At 38.9% G+C, this 23,099-nt stretch overlaps 1 protein-coding gene across 7 annotated transcripts in view; it reads left to right on the top strand.

Moving 5' to 3' along the window:
- Positions 1–23,099, top strand: part of LOC119788062 (sodium/calcium exchanger 2-like) — a 62,392-nt gene that overhangs the window by 6,293 nt on the left and 33,000 nt on the right. For 4 of the 7 annotated variants that reach the window (XM_038292196.1, XM_038292194.1, XM_038292195.1 and 1 more), the window contains exon 1: positions 21,443–21,628. The gene's annotated coding sequence lies outside the window, so the exon portion shown is untranslated. Of the gene's footprint in view, positions 1–18,548; positions 18,561–21,368; positions 21,421–21,442; positions 21,629–23,099 lie in introns of those variants that run through there. The other 3 variants (XM_038292192.1, XM_038292193.1, XM_038292191.1) reach the window with 3 other exon arrangements.

Genomic DNA, 23,099 nt, shown 5'->3' with positions numbered 1-23,099 from the left:
GTAGATTGATTTCAGTAATTCCATTTAAAAAGTGAAACGTGTATATTATATTCATACATTACATACAAACTCATATATTTCAGATGTTTATTTTGTTTAATTTTGATGATTACAAATGACAACAAATGAAAATCTCAAATTCATCATATCAGAAAATTAGAATATTGTGAAAAGGTTCAAAATTGATGGCCCCTGGTGCCACACTCTAATCAGCTAATTAACTCAAACCACCTGCAAAAGCCTTTAAATGGTCTTTCAGTCTAGTTCTATAGGCTACACAATCATGGGGAAGACTGCTGACTTGACAGTTGTCCAAAAGACGACCATCGACACCTTGCACAAGGAGGGCAAGACACAAAAGGTCATCGCTAAAGAGGCTGGCTGTTCACAGAGCTCAGTGTCCAAGCACATTAATAGAGAGGCGAAGGGAAGGAAAAGATGTGGTCGAAAAAAGTGTACAAGCAAGAGAGATAACCGCACCCTGGAGAGGATTGTGAAACAAAACCCCTTCAAAAATGTGGGGGAGATTCACAAAGAGTGGACTGCAGCTGGAGTGAGTGCTTCAAGAACCACCACACACAGACGTATGAAAGACATGGGTTTCTGCTGCCGCATTCCTTGTGTCAAGCCACTCTTGAACCACAGACAGCGTCAGAAGCGTCTTGCCTGGGCTAAAGAGAAACAGGACTGGACTGCTGGTGAGTGGTCCAAAGTCATGTTCTCTGATGAAAGTAAATTTTGCATTTCCTTTGGAAATCAAGGTCCCAGAGTCTGGAGGAAAAGAAGAGAGGCACTTCATCCACGTTGCTTGAAGTCCAGTGTAAAGTTTCCACAGTCAGTGATGGTTTGGGGTGCCATGTCATCTGCTGGTGTTGGTCCATTGTGTTTTCTGAGGTCCAGGGTCAACGCAGCCACATACCAGGAAGTTTTAGAGCACTTCATGCTTCCTGCAGCTGACCAACTTTTTGGAGATGCAGATTTCATTTTCCAACAGGACTTGGCACCTGCACACAGTGCCAAAGCTACCAGTACCTGGTTGAAGGACCATGGTATCCCTGTTCTTAATTGGCCAGCAAACTCTCCTGACCTTAACCCCATAGAAAATCTATGGGGTATTGTGAAGAAGAAGATGCAATACACCAGACCCAACAATTCAGAAGAGCTAAAAGCCACTATTAGAGCAACCTGGGCTATCATAACACCTGAGCAGTGCCACAGACTGATCGACTCCATGCCACGCCGCATTGCTGCAGTAATACAGGCCAAAGGAGGCCCAACTAAATACTGAGTGCTGTACATGCTCATACTTTTCATGTTCATACTTTTCAGTTGGCCAACATTTCTATAAATCCTTTGTTTTTATTGGTCTTCAGTAATATTCTAATTTTCTGATATGATGAATTTGAGATTTTCATTTGTTGTCATTTGTAATCATCAAAATTAAACAAAATAAACACCTGAAATATATGAGTTTGTATGTAATGTATGAATATAATATACACGTTTCACTTTTTAAATGGAATTACTGAAATCAATCTACTTTTTCATGATATTCTAATTTTATGACCAGCACCTGTAGACCTGTCTTGCCAGATGGATTTCATTTCTTTTCTTTTATTAACAGATTGCAGAGTGGCACTTAAATTTTTTCTATCTTTAAGCTTGATACAAATTTTGACACAGCTGCATTTTTATTTTCTTTATTTTTGAGCTTGCTGTTATTTGATGTAGATAGTTTGTATTTAGATACTACTTGTTACTTCAATAAAATTGGAACATTTTAAGATTGTTGCATATTTCATTAGTATTGTGTTGGGGCGATGGGGACAGGCGGGGCTTGAAAATTCCCCCTTGTCCAAAGTGGGGAATGACAGAAAAAGTTTGAGAACCACTTAGTTAAACTTTCCCCTGAACTAAAACTCTGTAACCTAGGAATTAATGATTACTTCAGAATGTGTATAAGGAAACTTTTTATTTTTTAAAGTTGTTGATGTCTTATTTTTTATAGCTGCAATGTTGAAAATGTTCATGTCCGTTAAAACAAATATGCTCTTATACTCATTAATATCTCAACTGGTAATTTTGGTAGGAATTTATCAGGGTGGGGCAGTGTGCTTGTCTGTATTTGTGTATGGAAGGAGGGGCATATGCGGTAGGGGGCCAGTGCCCCAGTAAAGCTTTGTGCCTAGCAACGCCCCTGGTGAGAACACAGGGAGAGAGTGACATGGCCCCCTGTGGAGCAGTAGATCGGAGGAGCCCACTGGGAAGACAGCTCACTGGAGCGGGGAGATAAGGCAGATCCAAAGAAGCACAGTGAAAGTTCAGATGAATATGCCGGGGAAATAGTGCCAGGGTGAGGAGAGGGTATGGCTGACCAAGGTTTGCTAAGCTTACTCCTTAGGATCCAAGGAGTATAGTGAAAGATCAGAAAAGTCTACCAAGGAAACAGAAACCTAAAGGGTGGGGGAGAGGCTACTACTGACCGGGAGAAGGACAGCAGTACATTGGAGAAGCCTGCCATGGAGCGTGCCTCCGATCCAACAGAAAAGCGTGTGGGAGGAGATTGTGGTTTTTGTGGTGCTCATTGAGAGTTAATGGTAATGAACACAGCTGACACTTTATCTGCAGAGGGCTTACATAACTCCAACTGAGATATTCTACTTGGACTACGCAGCAGTTCAGCGGTAATTTCATAGGTCTGACAAAGAGAACGTTACAAAGCAATACACATCAGTTTGAGGAAAAAGTCTGTCATTCACACAGCAAACAACGCGGTTTGGAGTCACACAGTGCATATATAGCAGGCTGGACAGACACGTGTATAAAAAAATCACTAAACAGTCAATCACACAAAAAAGAATACCCATGATAGGGGTTCAAAACAGTTAAAATTGTTATCTTCTTTGAGACTAAAACAAAGAGGGACAATAGAAAGCAAAGCGTATCACTCTCCTTCAGAGAATTTATTTTTTTGACAAACTTCATGAGGACAAAAAAAATGGATATAGTAAAATAGTGATCCTCTTTGAGCCTAACAAAAAACAAACAATGAGGGGCAGACAGTGAAAGTAAGTGCAGCTTATCATGCTCCACTTTATGAAAAAAAGAAAAAGCTCAACAAACTCCACAGATCTCCCACCTCTATCTGCCTCAGCCAGCATAGAAACCGTCCTACAGCCTTTATCGCTGTGTTTTGCTTTTCTTTAAATGTAGATCCCATTATATTTATAATATTGGCCTATAAACTTATTTGTCTGATGTTATTTAAGAGATGCACAGACTCATTAAGTGGAGTTTTGCTTTAAAGCTGCACTGGTTGTTTTTTTATTGTTTTAGACAAATGTAAGAAAATATACGCAGTCAATGTGACAGACAAAATCTGAGATAAAAAATAAAAAAAAGTCCAGCACAGCTGTTGCAACCTGATCTTTAAGAGCATTATTACCATTCATTATTATTCGTAAACTTTATTTAACCAGGAAAATCCCATTGAGATTAAATAACTCTTTTTCAAGGGAGTCCTGGCAAAGAGGCAGCAAAGTTACATACTAAACAGAATTACATTAAATGACAGGTACATAAAAAACATATCTAGTAAAACAGTGACAGGTAATTGAAGTCATTTCAAGAGGCCATGCTTTTCTGTTTATGTAAGGTAGAAATGTAGGAGGGTCTGAAGGTGAGGGAGTCATCAATTACAATCCCACCGTATTTATATTCATGTTCCACTTCAATGACATCCCCCTCCAGAGTTAACAGTATATGCGGGGTTTGAGGTTTGAAAACAACATTAACTTTGTCTTGTCAGCATTAAGAAATAATTTAAGATTAATAAATGGATACTTTACAGCAACAGATGCTTTCTGTAAGGAATTAGCAACCTGCTCAAGAGATGACCAAAACTACTAAATAATTGTATCATCAGCATAAAAAGGGATATTAGCAGTAGATACATTTTGTTGTTGTATAAGATAAATATAAGGGGCACCAAACAGATCCTTATAGAACACCAGTACACCCTTGTGAACAGTAATAAATGCAGAACAAAGGCCCTAACATTATATACACTGGGACCTGTTTTCTAAATAGTTTGAAAAACCAAGCAACTGCATGCTTTGACAGTCCAATGAGCAGTAGCCTGCATTTCAAAATATCATGATCTACAGTATCAAAAGCTTTCAAAAGGTCATTAAAGACCATTAAAGGTCATTCAAGTGCTATAATTATATCATTTATCACCTTCATAGTATCAGTGATAATGTTGTGTGTTTTTTCTCTAAAACCAGATTGATATTTAGAAAGGATTTCATTTGAATGGACTTGAACTTTTTCAAATGATCCCAAACAAGAGAGTCCAGAATTTCGGATAAAACACATACATTTGAAATTGGCCTATAATTGGCCAATTTCAACGCTTTTACAGGGCACTAATTAAAATACTTTAAAATTCAAAATTTGAAGTCAAGACTGTTATGGGGGGATAGAACAAGACCTAATTACTTTTGAAACATTTAAAAAATATATATATATTTTCATGGAAAAAATTTAGATCAATGAAATGACCAAAAATGATCACTTGCCCTCATATGTTAACAAAAATTCCAAACGGTGCTCCTACAAGAAATTCATGTAAAACACTTACAGATTGAAAGAAAAACATATTTTGTAATAAAACAACATTCAGAACATTAGTGCTAAAATAGGCACTGAAAATGTTTACTTTTAAATCAAGCTATCAGTTTTATTACATGTTTTAACTAACATTTTGGTAACATATTTCACAACAGCAGTCAGCATTAGATTACTGGTGGTATTCTTTAAAGCAGTTACATTCAGATTTCAGAAATAGGCGGATCTTGCGGAACCCGCTGACCACATTTTACCTCACAGACTTCAGAAGACTGAACCTGTTTGAAGACATCAGGTTGGCAACTTGAGGGATCCTGGTGTCCATTGCTCAGTAATCCTCAATAAATAGGAGACGAACAATCCCCATATAAATTAATATGGCCACAAAGGTCATTATTCCATTATCATTGGTGGTGAGAGTGGTGTTTATTTCTCTCTGAGCGGCATACAAATGATGCATGATGTGACTGATCAAAGTAGTGGAAAGAGGATTAAATATGGTCAGGGTGCATGTATTCAGGTAGAGGTGTATTGTCTAGGTAAACTTTGTGCCAAGTGTTTAATCTGGTTGCTCACTTCTTGCTGTCAGTGGGTCTCTTGGCTTGTTGGGCAGGCTGTCCATTGTTCTCATCCCGGTCATCTTCCTCCTCAGCATGGGGCACCTCCACTGAATGTTGCATGCGCCTTCTTTTAGAAGAGGGGCTCATCTCACTTGTGCCTTGAATTTCCAGGTTATAGGTTGGTGGGACATAGTCTGGGTGTGACACAAATCGTCATCGTCTTCTGGTCATCATCACTGATGCAAGGGTGGGCTGGAATAACAATTTCCCTGCATTTGCTGTAAAACAGCTGAGTAGAGAGCTGGCAAAACAAAAGCAGATTTCTGAATAGTTGGGATGTCCTTATTTTCAGTTGAAAGATTAGAAAGAATGGACGGGGGCTCTGCTATGAAATCAGCTGCCAGTTTTAAGAAGTAAGGCTCAACACTAAAATAGTGGTCAAATAATGATACTTTCTCATGTCCTATAAATTTGATACCTAAGAATATAATGTCAAAGTAAACGAGATAGCAGTTGAAGAATTTATGGATTTGATGCTGTGATCAGTAATCGGCGCTCAGCTCCCTAAAGGCTAACTGTTGCATGTCTATAAATTTAGTTTTATTTTGAGGAGAATTTTCATATTTGATTGCATTATTTTCTCTAAATTAGGGTTGAGCAGAATACCCAAATATAGATGAGTATGCCATGAATGTTTCAGCCTATATAGACAAATGCATTGAAGACATCAGCATCACAAAGAACATCACCAATCGGGCCAACCAATGGCCCTGGATAAATGGAGAGGTTCGGAAATCGCTAAAAGCATTGAACTCAGCTTTCAAGTCTGGTGATAGAGAGGTTCTGAGAACAGGGCGGGCCAACTTGAACCGTACCATCAGGTCAGCGTAGCAGAACCACAGCCAGAAGATCCGAGATCTTTTCCATGACGCCAGCAACACCAGGAGAATGTGACAAGGTATGAGGGCAATCACAGACTACAACACACCATAGATGCAGCAAACATTGACTTCCTGAATGAATTAAACAACTTCTTTGGAAGGTTTGAGGCACTAAACAGCACTCCAGCAGTGAAAGTCGTCCCACACCAGGAGTCGAGGAACCCAACCCTGACATACCTAAAGTGAAGAAAACTCTGAGGAGAGTCGACCCCAAGAAAGGCCCCAGGCCCTGATAACATACCTGGACAGGTGTACAAGAAGTGTGCAGGTCTGCTGACTGGTGTCCTCACAGACATTTTTTAACACCTCGCTGGACCAATCCATAGTGCCAGCATGCTTTAAGTCTGCCACCATTATTCCAGTCCGAAAGAAGCCTCAGGTCACCTCACTCAATGATTACGGGCCTGTAATACTGACTCTTATCATGATGAAGTGCTTCGAAAGGCTGGTTAAAGAACACATCGTCTCCAGTCTCCCTTGAACATTCGACCTGTTCCAGTTCACCTACCGATGAAATAGCTCCACTGAAGACACCATCTCCTCTGCTCTTCACCTGAGCCTAGCACACCTGGAGGAGAAGAACACCGACGTGCAGATGCTGTTCCTGGACAGCTTTCAACACCATCATCCCACAGCATCTGATAGGAAAACTGGAACACCCTTCTGCCACTGGCTGCTAGATTCCATACAAACAGACCTAAGTCATTCAGGGTTGGACAGACAACCTCTGATGTCATCAATCTAAGCACAGGCTCCCCTCTGGGCTGCGTCCTGAGCCCCCTGCTGTTCACCCTGATGACACATGACTTCGTCCCCAGGTTCACCACCAATCACATTGTGAAGTTTGCGGTGGTGGACCTCATCAGAGATGACAACAAGCAGAACTACAGAGAGGAGGTGGATCAGCTGGTGGACTGGTGCAAAAATAACAGCCTGATCCTGAACGTGGAGAAGACAAAGGAGATCATCACTCACTTCAGTAAGAACCGGCCTAACCACGCTCCACTGCTCATCAACAGCTCAGCAGTAGAGGTGGTCAGCAGCACCAAATTTCTGGGAGCGAACATCACAGTCAAACTCAAATGGACTGTAAACACCACCTTACTGGTCAAATGGGCACAAAAGCGCATGTACTTCCTGCAGAGGATGAGGAGAGCCCACCTGCCCCCACCCATCCTCACCACCTTCTACAGAAGCACCATAGAGAGCGTTCTGACCAGCTGTCTCACTGTGTGGTGTGGAGGCTGCAGCGCCTCAGACTGGAATAAAGTGAGAAGAGCAGAGAGGATCATTGGGGCTCCACATTTCATCCCAGCGCTGTGTGTCCCGAGTCCATAACATTATCAACGGCCCCTCAGACCCCCACCGTGGACTGTTCTCCCTGCTGCCCTCAGGGAAGAGGCTTCGCAGCATTCGATGCAGGCCCAGCAGATTCTGAAACAGCTTTTTCCCCACCACCATCAGACTGCTGAACTTTTGAGAAAACTCTTATTCATGTCACAGACTCTGCATCACACCAGATATATCACTCCATATATATCTAATGCTCGAAACTTCCGTATCAATGCGTTTTTGGCACCTTTTTTTCTCCCACGCTGTTTACATTTGATCACTGCTGCACTTTAAGAAATGGAAAGCCACGAAAGCTGTACAAAATGAAATTTTGTTTTGTATACACTGTGCATACAAAATTACGATGTAAAAGCCCCTCCAACCCATTATTACAAACCTCAGGTTGTTTAGCCACATACACTTCTTTCTTCTTGGAGTCTTAAGTCTCACCTGCTTAAAAAAACCTTTCTGCTTTTTCTCCATCAATGAAGGATTTCCGCCTCTCTGCCAAGTCCTTTTAGACATCCTCAAAAATGGAACCCCCTGCACCATCTTGGTGGCTTCTCCCTGCCATCCTCAAAATCTTCTCTAAAAAGAAAAAACACATTGACACCATGCTTGGGGCTTTGGTCCAACCTGGAGCGGCTCTGCTCGGGAATCTGTGTGGACGCTCAACCTCTAAGTTAGGGTTGCTTTAGTCAAAAGCATCTACAAGGATCTTCTCAACTTAGTGTGCCATCTTCCCTGATTGCTCCAGCCCCTCTTTCATATTTGCCAACCAACAGTGCTTCTCCGGGTGCACTCTTCCAAATCTTTTCCTCGTGCCCACAATTCTTGTCACGTTTGGTCTTAACCCGATTGTTATCACCCATAATATCAGCCAGGGGTTCAATACAAATGGATGCCACACATTTCACACTTACATTTGTGTATATTTTGAAAAATATGTATTTCTTCCTATAATTGTTTATACATTTTGTTGTCTTACACTGCAAAAATGATCTAGAAATAAGTCAAACTTCCTTAAATAAATTGTATTTACACTTAATTTTAGTAGGTAAATAAGATGACCTGTCGATGGAATAAGTATTTTACTCTTAAAATAAGATAATTAGATCAAATGCACTTGCATGCTGGACAATTCTGCTTATCCTCCTCATGATGTGCTGGTCGCCCACAGAAGCACCTTCAGTCAGAGACTCATTTCATCACGCTGCCCACAGAGCGCCACAGGAAGTCATTTCATTTCATTACTCATTATTTATGTATTTCATTACTTTACTATGCACAATAACACAGTCATATGCAATAATAATAATTTAAGTACTGAGCAGCATTTTAAATTATAAATACTGTTGATTTTATATACTGAGATCCTTATTTTATTTTATTCTGATCCTTATCTTATTCTTATATCTTATTTTACACTGTTTATAGGGGAGGGGCGTAGTTTTGTTGTGTGGGTTGTAATTTTACTTATTTTATTTTGTCTTATTGTATAACTGTATATTTTATTTTACTATATCTCTATTTTACATGGTTGCAGTACAAGAAAATAATTTCCCGAAGGGGATTAATAAAGTAATTCTATTTATAATTTATTTTTATTATTTTGAGTGTAAATTATCTTGTTCCATTGGCAAAGGGTGTCACTTACCTCCTCAATTAAAAAAATGCACCTATTTAAAAAGACAGCCCTAATAAGATTTCCATTTTTTCCAGTAAATTGAATAAACTAGATTTGTGGTTGAAATGTGTCAAAATCTAAAAAAAGATGAAGGGTTGCATCTACATATGCAGGCATGACAAAACTGATTGCGTAAAAGCAAGAACTATATATTTATTTTCATATGATATAGATCACTTTGTGTTTTCTCCTGGATGTTGATGATCCAGGCAGTACACTGAATATTGTATAACAGGTGTCCCTGTCTGGGTTCATGGTAAAATTGAGAACACTGTTCCTTCTAAGGTGTCAGGGCCACTGGGGACTGAACAGAGTGATTCAGGTAATGGAAACCTGTGGAGCTGCTGTCTGCTGGCTGTCAGCCGATCGTCTCCCACTGCCTCTCTGGGCACCTCACCTCTGACCCCACGTGGCATCCATGCTTCAGCACTAAGGTTTATGTGTAGGACTGTCAGGAAAATACGGGTGTGATTTTTATTATAGCAGAGGACAGTTGAGCTTCAGTTAGAGAGGCCTTCCACTGTAATCATAACTGTATTTAAAATATTAACTAAATATTGTGCTTATTATTATTATTATTATTATTATTATTGCACTTCTGCAGCATGTTTTATGTTATAAAATGTAAATATCAAAGCACATCTAAAGCTTTTTAACGACTTTGTTTACTGTTTTTGGGATAATCACAAATTCATCCAAATCTCTCAGGCCGAAATAAACAGCGTTTATTTGTCAGCCTCATGTCTAAAGGATCTCTGTGAATATCTTCAGGTCGGACATAGTGGCTTATATTCAATTCAATGCAGTTTTTTTATATAGCGCCAATTGACAACACTTTACAATTCAACCAGATCATACGGTCAAATTGATTTAAAGTTTCTTATCTAAGAAAAACCAGTTGATTGCATCGACTCATTGACCCAAAGGCAATCCCTCACACTAAGCATGCTTGTAGCGACAGTGGAGAGGAAAAACTCCCTTTTAACAGGAAGAAACCGGACTCAGTGTGAGAGGCCATTTGCTGAGGCCGTCTGGGGTTCAAGGAGACAGAAGCTGACATACAGAAAAAAATCAGAGGATGAAGCACATCCAGTTAGTCACAGTCAGAGAAACAGGAGTACACTGAAAAACAGGCCAATATCGAACATCTTTATTCAACGGTTTTGATGGCAGCAGCACAGCTAATATTTGTCACTAGAATGGAGTGACAGCCAGACAGGAACAGACCAGATAAAGCTACTATGACTATGTAATTATATAAGTATCAACATCTTCCTTTTTAACATGTTCAATGAACTTGAGAGGAATTGATCTGTGTAATTCGGGATGTGAAAATTACCCATTTCAGGACATCAGAAAGGCATCGTTTTGGAAGAACAGTTCATAATTTTGTAGAAACTTTTGGATAAAGGATTGAATAAAGCATTTATAGAATATCTTTATTTGCTATAAAATTATTTTGTGATTTACCCTCGTTTAAAAATGCTGGACAATGCTACTTAAGCATATGCATGAGCTTTAGGTTGCTTGTTATACCTAAGCCATAACAGAATAATGGACAACTCTCTGCTTCATTTAGAAGATATATATATATATATATATATATATATATATATATATATATATATATATATATATATATATATATATAGAATGCTTAAAAAGGCTTGATCCAGTGAAATTACCGAAACAGAGAATAATACTATAACAAAATAGAATATTCAAGACCAAAATAAAATGTTTAAAAATGATTTAGGTATTGAAAAAAGAAAGAAATCAGTGAGGAATACTATATTTGGGAATATTTGGTGGCATTAGATATCAGTCCATCTGAGGGGCTTCTTACAGGGAAGGGGAGAGTTGATAAACTAGCAATCACCATTAGACTCGAATCTGACTTTGGCAACTTAGGGCTAAATAAAATGTTTACCCTATACAGAATAATAAAATACCATTTCTAAAATTATGTTAATTATGTTAGCTAGGCCTACATTGACTATGTCCAGCAATGGGGTTGGTCATTATGAAGGCGACCAATTTCAAGTGCTATTCGTTCAGTTTTTTTTTTTCCAAAAAGGACATGCATCTCTCTCCTGCACTTAGTCCATTTTTGTTTTTGTCAGAGTTCCCAAAACAGGGGGATGAATCCCTCGGACAACAGAGGTAAGGTGAGACAGCGTTCCTGAGCTCAGGAAAGAGTGGCAGGAGTTAAATGCAAGGACACCGACTGACAGGGCAACAGAACCGGGATGAGACACCCAGCGGTGTCCCCCTCTGGAGCTAAAGAACCCCAAATTAGAGGTGGCAGCTTCCCAGTTCTAGCACAGGAGGGGGGGGGATGGAGCACAGCGGGGCAATGGCTATGGCTGGCCTGGGGTAGGTATAGAGGCTTACTGTTGAGGATTCGAAGCAGGATGACGGAGGATTGGATAAGTCAGCCAGGCAGACAGCAGGGGCGGATCCAGGATTTTTAGGTGTGCACCTAAGTGTAATGTCAAGACAACATGAAGCCAAATTAGTGTTTCCAAACCGGGGGTATGCGTACCTCAAGTGGTCCACGGGGGCATTGCAAGGGGTACATGAAATTATTTTCTTAGCTAGTACAATAAAATAGGGCTGGGATCTGTTCTGCTCTGTTAGGATTTTAGGACTTGTTAATTTTATTAACCAAAAAGTTTTTTTTTTTCTTTGAGTTCACCGTCAGCTGTGACACACATTAACACCAAGCAGAGGAACATCATGGAAGTAAAGAACAGCCTGGTATCAGCAGTTTTTCACACTGAGCTCATCAAAGCACCTCAGGTGTCTTGATGAAAACAAGTAAAACTAATGAAGTCAGTCTGACTATAACATTTGATCAGCATTTTGTTCCCAATACATCAAGTTCAAATGTGATTATAAGCAGGTTACTCACAGGAGCTCCAGTTTTATAAATACTGGTTTATTTTATGATTTTAATTTGTATTTATTTCGATTCCTTACTAACTTCCAGGCAACAAATTTATTATGTTACTTTTTATTTAAGATGGAAAGAATACAATGATGAGAATTAGATTAAAAGATTAAGTAAAACAGTCTTTATTTTATAATCAGTTATTGTACGTTCCACTTTTTGACAATCATCAATACTTTTGACTGAGAGGGGAACTCATGGTAAGACAAAATGCCTAAAGATGAACACAGGTTAAAAAAGGTTGGGAAGCACTGAGCAAAATGACAAAATGCCTTCTTTACTTTTTTACAGAACCCCAACTATTCATCTAAAGGTATTTTTAATCAGTGTTCATTTTATTGGATGAACATAAATGGAATTAGAATGATTTCATAATTTGTAACTGAAAAAGCATTTTTGAGCCAAAATTTCTCAGTTTTAACAGCATGCACAGGGTTAAAGAGTAGTTTGAAGACAAAATCCGTAACAATTCATCAAACAAAGCATTTCTTCATTTCAAGAAATGACATGTATTTGTAAAAATGACATAAAAAAATTCTCACGGAATGAGAACAGTTTGGTATGGTATGGTTCCAGTGATAAAGGAGAAAAACATAATCTTGAGAAGAAAAACATTAAACTGTCCCTGCTGATGCACCACCCCTCTTTCTTTCTTGTTCCCTTGCATATTTCCCTTAAAGTTTTCCACTTCTTCCTGCATACATCTTCTGATTAAACACATTTATTCACCAGCTTGAAATATTGCTATATATATATATATATATATATATATATATATATATATATATATATATATATATATATATATATATATATATATATATATATATATATAATATGCTATATTGCTAAGATGATTAATCATAAATAAGGGGATGAGAGCAAACAGAGATGATCAGTTTATCTTCCATTGTTGAAGAATTCCCTAAGTGTCATCTGGTGGATACTCTCTCTGATTGGTTGATGTGGCGCATCGGGCAGCAAAAGTTATTTTTTTTAAATTCCAGCAGCTGCTGCTTGTGATGCGCGTCTCGCGGGTCAGATGCTCAGCAGCTCATTAGGTGCTGCTTCAGCTGCTCAGATGCGACAACATGATGTGCTGCTGCTGCTTTTTATGCGTCTTGATGCGCGGCAACCATGGACTTTGCATGTAAACCAGCTGCTTCTGCTGCTTCAATAGCATGCAGTCTGAACGTAGCATAATACAATGTAGTATGTAACAGGGATTTATTATGGTCTCCAAAAGGGGGTGTGAGCGGGCCCCCGGCACCACTGTCTGTGTCCCCCACAGGACAGAGCACTGAAGGGAGAGGGGCTGCAGTTGGGCAGGAAGAGGACAGCAGTTCATCTGAAAAGTCCACCATGGAGACAGAGCAGAAAGACATGGTGGCAGGCCGAGGCTAGCCTCTAGATGGTAACTGTGGAAGGTGGAAGTAGGTGGAAATATCAGAGGAGCCTGTGTGCAGACAGAGCAACAGAGCAGGGTGAAAGAAAGCAGCAGGTGGTGGACGTCTATGCTGCAGGTAGGAAGATGAAACAGTCTAGGGCTAAAAAGCCATCCAGATATTTTCATTGTTGGAGGAGGAGAAGGTGTTGGTGGAGCAGTTCCTGTTGTTAGAGTCTGCAGTCTGATCATTAGATGTAGCTGAAATATTACACTCTGTGGCTTTAAATAAGCCGAACATGCAAACCATGAAAAATTCTCCCTGTTTACATCTGCTGATTAAAAATGTTGTATTTAGACATTCAGATCATAATTGCCAATTCTGCAACTAGGTACAAAAATTATATTTGAAATATTTAGCATGTCCTCAATCCAACCAATAAAATAAGAAAAAGGCAGCCTTTTTCCTTTTGAGATGTAGGTTTTTCTAATTTTTCTTAAAACAAAATAACAATTGGTTTATTTTCTTTTTTTCTTGCTTTATTTTGAAACAGAAAATTCAAAAATGAACTATACATCATTTTAATCCAGTTAGTTGTTCTTTGTTCAAATTATTGTTCAGGTGATTATATAATAATCTGGATTTATGTCATCGCTACAAGTTTTCAGAAGTGAGAATAATGTTTCCTGTAAAATCTTATTTATAACAAACCTGCAAAAATGTTTAAGTTCAAGGGGAAATGGTTTGTAATTAGAGGTGAAATGATTGGACATTTAATCGATGGACCAATTACTTCTTGGCAAAGTCTAAAATTGTTTTAAATTGTATGTAATCGATTTTATCGATATTAGGATATAAAACGTTAAAGCACAGTATTTTTTTTCTTTTTGCATGCTTTTTATGTGAGAAATTTAATGATAAAAGACACTAAATGTGACATGATCAAGTTTGTCTGTCTGTGACGTCATGGCCATGCACAAGCTGCGCAGACTTCACCAAAGCCTGGCGAATGGTGGAGAATCACAGAGTGAGAGGTTTTTTACAATTATTACCAAGCCACAGTAGTTACTGGCGGTCAACCGTCGACTCTCCAACTCTACCATCCAGGAAACGCACAGTCAGGCAGACAGCCATATTCATTTAATTTATAAAGAAGTTCCCCTTAAAAAAAAAAAAAAAAAAAAAAAATATATATATATATATATATATATATATATATATATATATATATATATATATATATATATATATATATTAGTGCTGTCAATCGATTAAATTTTTTTAATCGCGATTAATCTCATCAATGCCTGAGTTAACTCGCGATTAATCGCATTTTAATCGCACATTTTTTTCCTGATTGAAAATCATTTAAATACTCTCGATGACATACAAAAAATACATTCAGGCTAGGTTTGTGCCAATGTTCTTTTTTTTTAATGAGAACAGGTCACAGATACTGATTTATGCCATAGAAACATATGGCAAGAAGATGGGGAGGCATGTAGCAAAAAATAACAAATATGTAGCCAAAAAAAAGGCCCTGAAAACAGGCTGATGTAAAAGACAGTCTTTACAGTTAATACAGTCTTTTGAACAAAGACAAGCATTTTACCCTACTGCTATAAAATGTAGTAGAGTTAACATTAGATGTTAATTAACCAAGATAATAATGAACAATTTTCAATCAATACATCAAAATCAATAGACCAACATCACTAGATGGAGGTAGTCTATGCTCTAGAAAGTTATTTTTCAGCCTCTTAACAAAAATGAGAACACACACACAAGCACCCACCCACACACAAACACACACACACACGATACCGACCTGTGGCGTACACAGACAGCAACAGTGCCGTAGCAGATTCCATTTCACCTCAGTAATCTGTTTTCTCAGCGTATTTCAGGTTGCTACTAGTTACCAGACACTCAACTTGTTTGTTGGTGGTGGGGCTTAAAGAAAAGGCACTAGCGTCACCCAGTGTATGAGCGTCTTTTTTCCTTGAGAAGCTCCGCTCTCGAAGCCTATGAGAAATGCATAGACTGGGGGAAAATAGCCCCGCCTTCCCGTAGGCTGCAGCGGGATGTACTTGGAAAATTGTACCATAAAACCACATAGCGTTAATCTCACGTTAAAAAAATTATCGCTGTTAAAATGGCCTCGCGTTAACGCGTTAATAATGCGATAATTTTGACAGCACTAATATATATATATATATATATATATATATATATATATATATATATATATATATATATCTTGGAGATTTCTAGTGTGCTGGTATTTATTTCACAGTCACACTGGCTACATTTCTGGCTTAATATTTCCTGAATTATTTAAAGTCACTGATTCGGATTAGATCATTCTAAATGAATCATCACACGTAAATCAAAGCAGAAACCATAAATCCTGATATGAATCAAATGCTTGTAAAAAATAAATTGTTAGACCCCTGATTGGGGGAGTGTTGGCCTAGTGGGTTAGAGCAGTGCTCTGGAAAGATTGAAAGTACCCGGTTTAATCCCCACAGCCTGCACCCTGGGTTCCTGGGTAAGACCCTTAACCCCACACTGCTCCCCGGGCGCCGCACAATGGCAGCCCGCTGTTCCCCAAGGGGATTGGTTAAATGCAGAGGCACATCTCGCCAATGTGAGATCATTAAAGTTAAATTATTATAATTGTAAAGGACTGCATTGTACGTTAAGCCTTGTGCTCGCCCAGGCTTGCACTGCTGTTCAGATTGATTGTCATTTTGAGCTGATGGAAACAGTGTATGTTCACTTACAGAAAAAGCTACTAAAAAGCTAAATTTAAGCCAAAAAGCTTAGCTACTTTTATTGGACTCTGAGGTGCATGACCATGTTATGATTTCCGGATTATAATTAGATTTGAGCCATAGGAAACACATGACATTCTGCCCCAACATGGAATCTATTCTTTTACACAAAATAGAATAAAAAAGAAGGGCAGAGAGTAGCATTGTTCAAATATAGTAGGGGTGTGTTACAAATCATAATCTTACTTATTTCTGTTGAAAATGTACAGGTTCAAAGAAGCTGTGAATCTGTGAATTCTACTATTAACATTCTTTTTAGTCATTCTAATAAAAATCAAAAGGCACATAGTTTCAATCGGCCCTGTGTGCCTTGAGTAGCATATTGAGGTCATGCTGCAACATTTTAACCTGCTCGAGATTCACAAGGTGGAAACTTTCACAAGATGAAAACTACTCAATAACACTTTAACAGACAGTAGTCTGCTTTGCACAGACAACCTGAACTTTATTCTGAAAAGATTAAAATGTAACCTTGCCAACACCGGTTCAAGTAAAAAACCTGCCCCAAAAACAGGTTTAATTGTTCACAGTTAAGTTAAAATGATCAAACAATCTCCTTTATCTTAGTAAAAAAACTTGTCACACTAATTTAAGTTTAACAAAAAAAACTATTTTAATAAGAGCTGTTTCTTCTAAAAAATAAAATAACTTCAATTAAAGGCCACTTACTTAAGCTCTTTTTGGCATCAGTAGACTATTTGATAGTACCAGACAAGAAATGGGATTGAGAGGAAGTCATGCAGCACAGGTCAACAGGCTGGGATTCAAACCTGTGAACGACTTGCTGAGGACTGAGGCCTCCATGCACCCCAGCGCTGCACCTTATCACTGTCTTTCAATACCTCATCAGCACATCTTAAATAAACACCAGCATCCCTGCACCAAGACTCCATGAGAAGACGTACCCTCTGTACTGGACCGTCTGTTCACCTCCCTGTATCCTGTGCCTGGTGTTTGGATCCCCCTGCCAGACCATGAAAGTGCTTTAAAATACTGCTTCCTTAACTAACACAATGATCAATTCATGATACTTTCTCATCCATTATTTGGATACCAATTATATAATGTCAAAGTACATGAGAGGGCAGTTGAAGAATTTATGGATTCGATGCCATGATCGGAGACTGTCAGACACTAATATCTGTGATCGGCGCTCAGCTCGATGGATGACTTCTTTCAACTAAACAATTAATTATTGAGATTAAGTTGAACCTCATTCTTAAGTCTTTTGTGGCTTACTTATACCAAAATTAGTGATAGCAATATTCTTATCCTCTTTAGTCTTTAGTAATGGAAAAGTTTATGTGTGTATAATGCGTGCAATATTTGGAAATGTTAGGTGCAGGCTGGTGGTAATGTTCTCGGTAATAAAAGTGGGCTGACCCAGTAAGTGTTTTTGAGGAGGACCTTGGCAATGTCCAGTTGTACATTTAGAATGCATTAAAATGCTGTTGTTATAACAAATGGTCTAATAGCAAGATTCAATGTCCTATTACTGATTTGGCTCTGTCACCCTGTTTGTGTGTCTGCCTATGTGGCCAGATAGATTATCTTACCCTGTGATTCATCTGCTTCAACAGCAGCAAGCCAAAGCCCTGTAATTTATTAAAGGGATGGATCCCTTTCCTTTCTTTGCTTCACCTGCAAACAGAAAGAAAACTGAACACTGAGTCATTCTAACAGCCTTGATTTGGCTGTAACTAGATCACAGGCTGCTCGTGTAACTGGGGTATTTTAGGAATTTGTTTTCCTCCAAAGTGAAAAAGCCACAGTAATTTTCAGGATGTTATCTCTGTCATGTCATCTTAAACACTTAAGATAAACAAATTACTCTTGAGCGGTGAACATTATGTTGATTGCCTTTTAAAATTTGGGTAATGTAGCAGCAATTCTTGAGTGGAATTGTATATTTTGCAAGACAAAAAGTAACTGGTTCTGTTAGCTCTTTCCCTCTCATGGTTGTCTCTTCAAATACCTGGGTTAACATTGTCTTTTAGGGTCCAGCATATTTTGGGTGCTTTCTTTTCAAGTGATTAAACAACTTTGTCGTGCTGTCATCAGACTTGTGAGCCATGTCAAAGCAAACTTTGCAAATGAGTTTTGTATGTGCCTTGTCATTTGGTGAGAAACCAGACCAGTTCATATAATGGAAGTCAAGTTTTTTACTCATCTCCTCCGTTTGTCTTTTATCCATTGCTCTTCATGCGGCTACCGCTACACACAGACAAGGAGAAAGGTAAAAAAAAAGTGTGTTACTATTCGTTTTATTGTTATGATTGGTCGGTCAGGTTGACTATGTAATATGTGAGTTGGGTTGGTGGATCGGCATAGAACTGCGATTAATAGAATTAGACCAAAACAATCTATATGCTGTTCTCCAGAGTTCCCCTACATATTCTATCCTTCACAATCTAATATCATGTCAAACACCCGTAGTATGGCAGAGGCAGGTGCCACTCTCCAGTGGTCAGGTTGAACCAGTTCTGACGGTGTGCCTGGCTCTCAGCTTGTTGCAGTGGGAGGAGGCATGCATGGGCTAACACTTGCTATGGTTTGCAGATAAAAAGAAAATAGCGGGCTAGCTTTTCAGGGCTTACAGGGGGGTTTGAGTCCTGCAGCACTTCTAAATTTAATCCATAGTTATTAGCTCGATGAGCCATGGTTTGATGGTTTGTTCAGTTCTGCAATGAAGGGGGTTGATATGCATGACTGAGGCAATTCCAATTTATATTTCAAAAAGGCACAAAAGCACATGAACTTCCTGCGAAGGATGAGAGACCACCTGCCCCCACCCATCCTTACGACCTTCTACAGAAGCATCATAAAGAGCGTTCTGACCAGCTGTCTCACTGTGTGGTGCAGAAGAAGGTGAAGAATTTTAAAAACAGCAAAAAAGATCATCAGGACTCCTCCTCCCTCCATAAAAGACATTTCATCCCAGTGCTGCGTACCCCGAGCCCATAACATCCTCAATTACCCCTCACACCCCCACCATGGACTGTTCTCCCTGCTGCCCTCTGAAAAGAGGCATCGCAGCATCTGATGCATATGCAGCAGATTCCGAAACAGCTTCTTCCCCACTGCCATCAGACAGCGAAACTGTTGAAAAAACTTTAAATCATTTCACAGACTCTGCATGACACTAACACCAAACCAAAACACTGCATAGTTGCACCATATATATTTAATGCTCTAAACTTCCACATCAATGAGTTTTTTGCACCATATTTTTCTCCCACACTATTTACATTTGATCACTGCTGCATATTCACACCCCAAGCAGCAGGAGCAGTAAAAATGCATGTGCTGCTTCATTTTTTGATGCTTGTACAATTTTTATTCTGACGCTGCTCCAGCTGCGCAGTTGAAAAGTGGGTCTGATGGGTGTTAGGCGGAGCTACCCGATTCTTTCTTTACCTGGAACAATGGCAGCTATATTTGTTGTTTGAAAAAAGCAGTTTTAATATGTTTTTAAATGAGAAAGTCCGCCTTAAAAATTTGTCTGCAGTCAGGTCATCCAGATTACCATCCTGCCTTTCAATATTATTTCGCTGTCGAAGCACTGACAATGCATAATAGTGAAGAGTTAAAAGATAAACAATAAAATACTGTAAAGTGTTTTGACACTATAAAACTGTGCACCAAGAGAATAAATAACCAATATACAGCTATGGAATTTTTTTACGAGAAAGGATATTTGAAAATAGCAGCAACAAGTAATAGAAAACAGCATTTGAAAAGAGTATCTTTCAGTATAGACATGAATTGGGATATCAGCTATTCTTGGGCATTCAGGGATCATCCAGGAAATTACTCTGAGTTCTGATGTATGTGCTTTCTGAAACAGGGCCCAGGTGCCATCCTTCCAACATTTAGACAAAATGTCCCCAAGGCAGTTACATAACAAAGTCCTTCCTACCAGACTAAAAGTCAGAACCAATACTGCAAAAGTTATCAAAACACCTGCAGAGTGGTAAATGGCCTGTACCTATGCCTCTGGCATGGTCCAATAGATGCAGGAAGGCTAGCTCCATGATGAAGAATCTGCTACGTTTACCACTAACACCATCCACACTGAAGAGTGTGGTCAGTATAAACTAGCAGCTCAGGATCATATATAATATAAAACGGATGGTTTTAAGGTTATTACAGTTTTAGCTGTTTGTGCATTGACTTCAAAACCACTTTGCTGACATATGGGGAGTGACGGCCTAGCGGTTAGAGCAGGCATTCCCAAACTCGGTTCTCAAGGCCCCCTGTCCTGCAGGTTTTAGAGGTTTCCTTGCTCCACCACAGCTGATTTTAATTGAAAGCTGATTAACAGGATTTTGGTCTACTGCAATCATTATAATCAGCTGTGCTGAAGCAGAGAAACCTCTAAAACCTGCAGGACAGGGGGCCTTGAGGACCGAGTTTGGGAATGCCTGGGTTAGAGCATAGAGCTTGGAATCCTGAGATTCTGAGTTCAAGCCCCACTCCCACAAACTGCCACTCTGGGTCTCTGAGCAAGACCCTTAACCCCCAAACTGCTTCCCGGTCGCCCCACGATGGCAGCCACTCCTCCCCAATGGGATGGGTTAAATGCAGAGGTACATTTTTTCCAATGTGAGATCACTAAAGGTCAATTCATATTATTAATATAATAGCCTTTGACTGTTGTTTTGAAATTGATACATATCATGTTATAAGATTACTTTTCCATAGAGGTGGTAAAATAAATTAAACAACATACAGTTTAATTAAAGTTGTGAGAGGAATAGAGTTTCTCCTTCTTTACCATAAAAATTTCAATATTTTACTACCTGGTACTGTAGAGGCTTGACTCTAATGGCTGATCCATTCATGTTACAAGTAGAGGTGCTTGGAGCAACGGCCTAATCTACATTGCATAACAGTAACTAATTTCTATCCAGTCTCCAGACGTTTTTGCATTTACCAAACATTTTTTCCTTTGACTCAGCCTGTTTTGAGCTGCTGTTTCCGATTACTTAAATGATTTATCTCACCTCTACTGCTGAGTTATTTCAATATGTGACTGAACCTTCCCCAATCTGCTGTACCCCTCTGTCTGTGAACAGTAAGGAAATATTAAACTGGTAAAGGTGCTAACTCTTTCCTGCTGGCACTCCAGTCCAATCAGTGTAAGATAACCTAGGCAATCACTTATGTGTTGTGCTGACAGACAGAGGCAGTAAGGGGAGATGAGCTCTGTGTTTGCTGGGCATGAAGAGGAAAAGTGGACCAAAGAGCTGTCAACAGCCAGTGACCCCTGCCTCCCAGACATGAAATACCTATAAGCAGAGAGTAAGTCTTTTTTTTATTCCATTTTTATTTTTTATTCACTTATTTAAAGTTATATTCACCATTGTTTACACACACATATATAAATATTTAAAAGTGTTTGTGTCCAACTTCTTGAATAATGAAAAAAAAATATTTCCAGGAAAGCCACAGAGTTGATTTATATTTATTTTTGTCACAAACACAGCAGTGATCTGTATAGATTAGGCAAAAAAAAAAAAAATCTAAGTAATTCTCAAAAAAATAAACAGATAATTATTGCTATATTATCCAACTGTTAAATCCACCTTGCAGTTCATCAAAAATATTTTACTGAGGTACGTACTTGTAGGTGACAAAAAGGGGGAAAAAAATATCCTTCTGTATTTAGATGAATGCAGCTATCAATAATGCATCAAACTGTTCCAGTACCGGATCTTATCAGGCTGCTCTTCTCTTTCAAAGCTCTACTGATTGCTGTGACCATCTGGAAGGAACACCGTGGCATCATCTATCAAAATAAATCTTTCTATGAACCCAATCTGGCTCTAATTGGTTAAACTCCCGAGTTTGTAATCTTAGTTAGACATTAAAGACTATTGTAAAATGTTTAAGCCTTTGTTTAATAGATAAACATTTTTGTTTATCTCTTTAATCCTTATAAATATGTTAAATGTATATATCTGGATTTATGCCAAGCTGTGAAAAATAAAGTTTAGTTTCAAAGGATAAGATTTTATAAGGACTTTATATTAATGTTACTATTTAACACTTATCCTAGGTTATAAGCTGTATAGTTGTTTTTTTTCCAATATGACTTTATGAATTATTTGGAAAGAGCTACTCACCTTGGCTACTGCTGATGTAAAATGGCCCTCTGCCTGAGGCAGAGGTAACCATAGCAGACTTTGGAAAGTGAAATGCGATGCAGCAGGGCCTCTGGGCAGTTCTGAATCACAACTCTATAATGAGCTAGCTGAGCTCAGGCTGCATCAAAGATGCAAAACCTAAGTATCTATTTCCATACACATGTTCAAATGGAATAAAGACTGTAGCGCTACAGCAAAATTCTGAGAGCTTTCTAGCATGGCTTTTTGTTTACATCACTTGAATCTGCTAACCTCTTTATTTTATTCATTGTCTTGCCTAATGGATCCTTGATATTGCAGAAGATAATTTAATTCAATTCAGTTTATTTATATAGCGCCAATTCACAACACGTCATCTCAAGGCACTTTACAGTTCACCAACAGTCAAATTGATTCAAAGTTTTCTGTCTTTGACTCAAATGCAATCCCTCCTACTAAGCATGCTTGTAGCAACAGTGGAGAGGAAAAACTCCCTTTTAACAGGAAGAAACCTCCAGCAGAACCAGGCTCATTGTGAGCGGCCATCTGCTGAGGCCAACTGGGGTTCAAGGAGACAGAAGCAGAGATACAAAAAGCAACTGTAAAATGCGGCCCCGTCCAGGGAACACGAAAGAAGGCAGACAAGC

The sequence above is a fragment of the Cyprinodon tularosa genome, unplaced genomic scaffold (assembly GCF_016077235.1).
Source record: "Cyprinodon tularosa strain WSP-4 unplaced genomic scaffold, ASM1607723v1 ctg31, whole genome shotgun sequence".
In the NCBI taxonomy this organism is placed as follows: Eukaryota; Metazoa; Chordata; class Actinopteri; order Cyprinodontiformes; family Cyprinodontidae; genus Cyprinodon; species Cyprinodon tularosa.
This window is presented reverse-complemented; position numbering and strand designations above follow the sequence as displayed.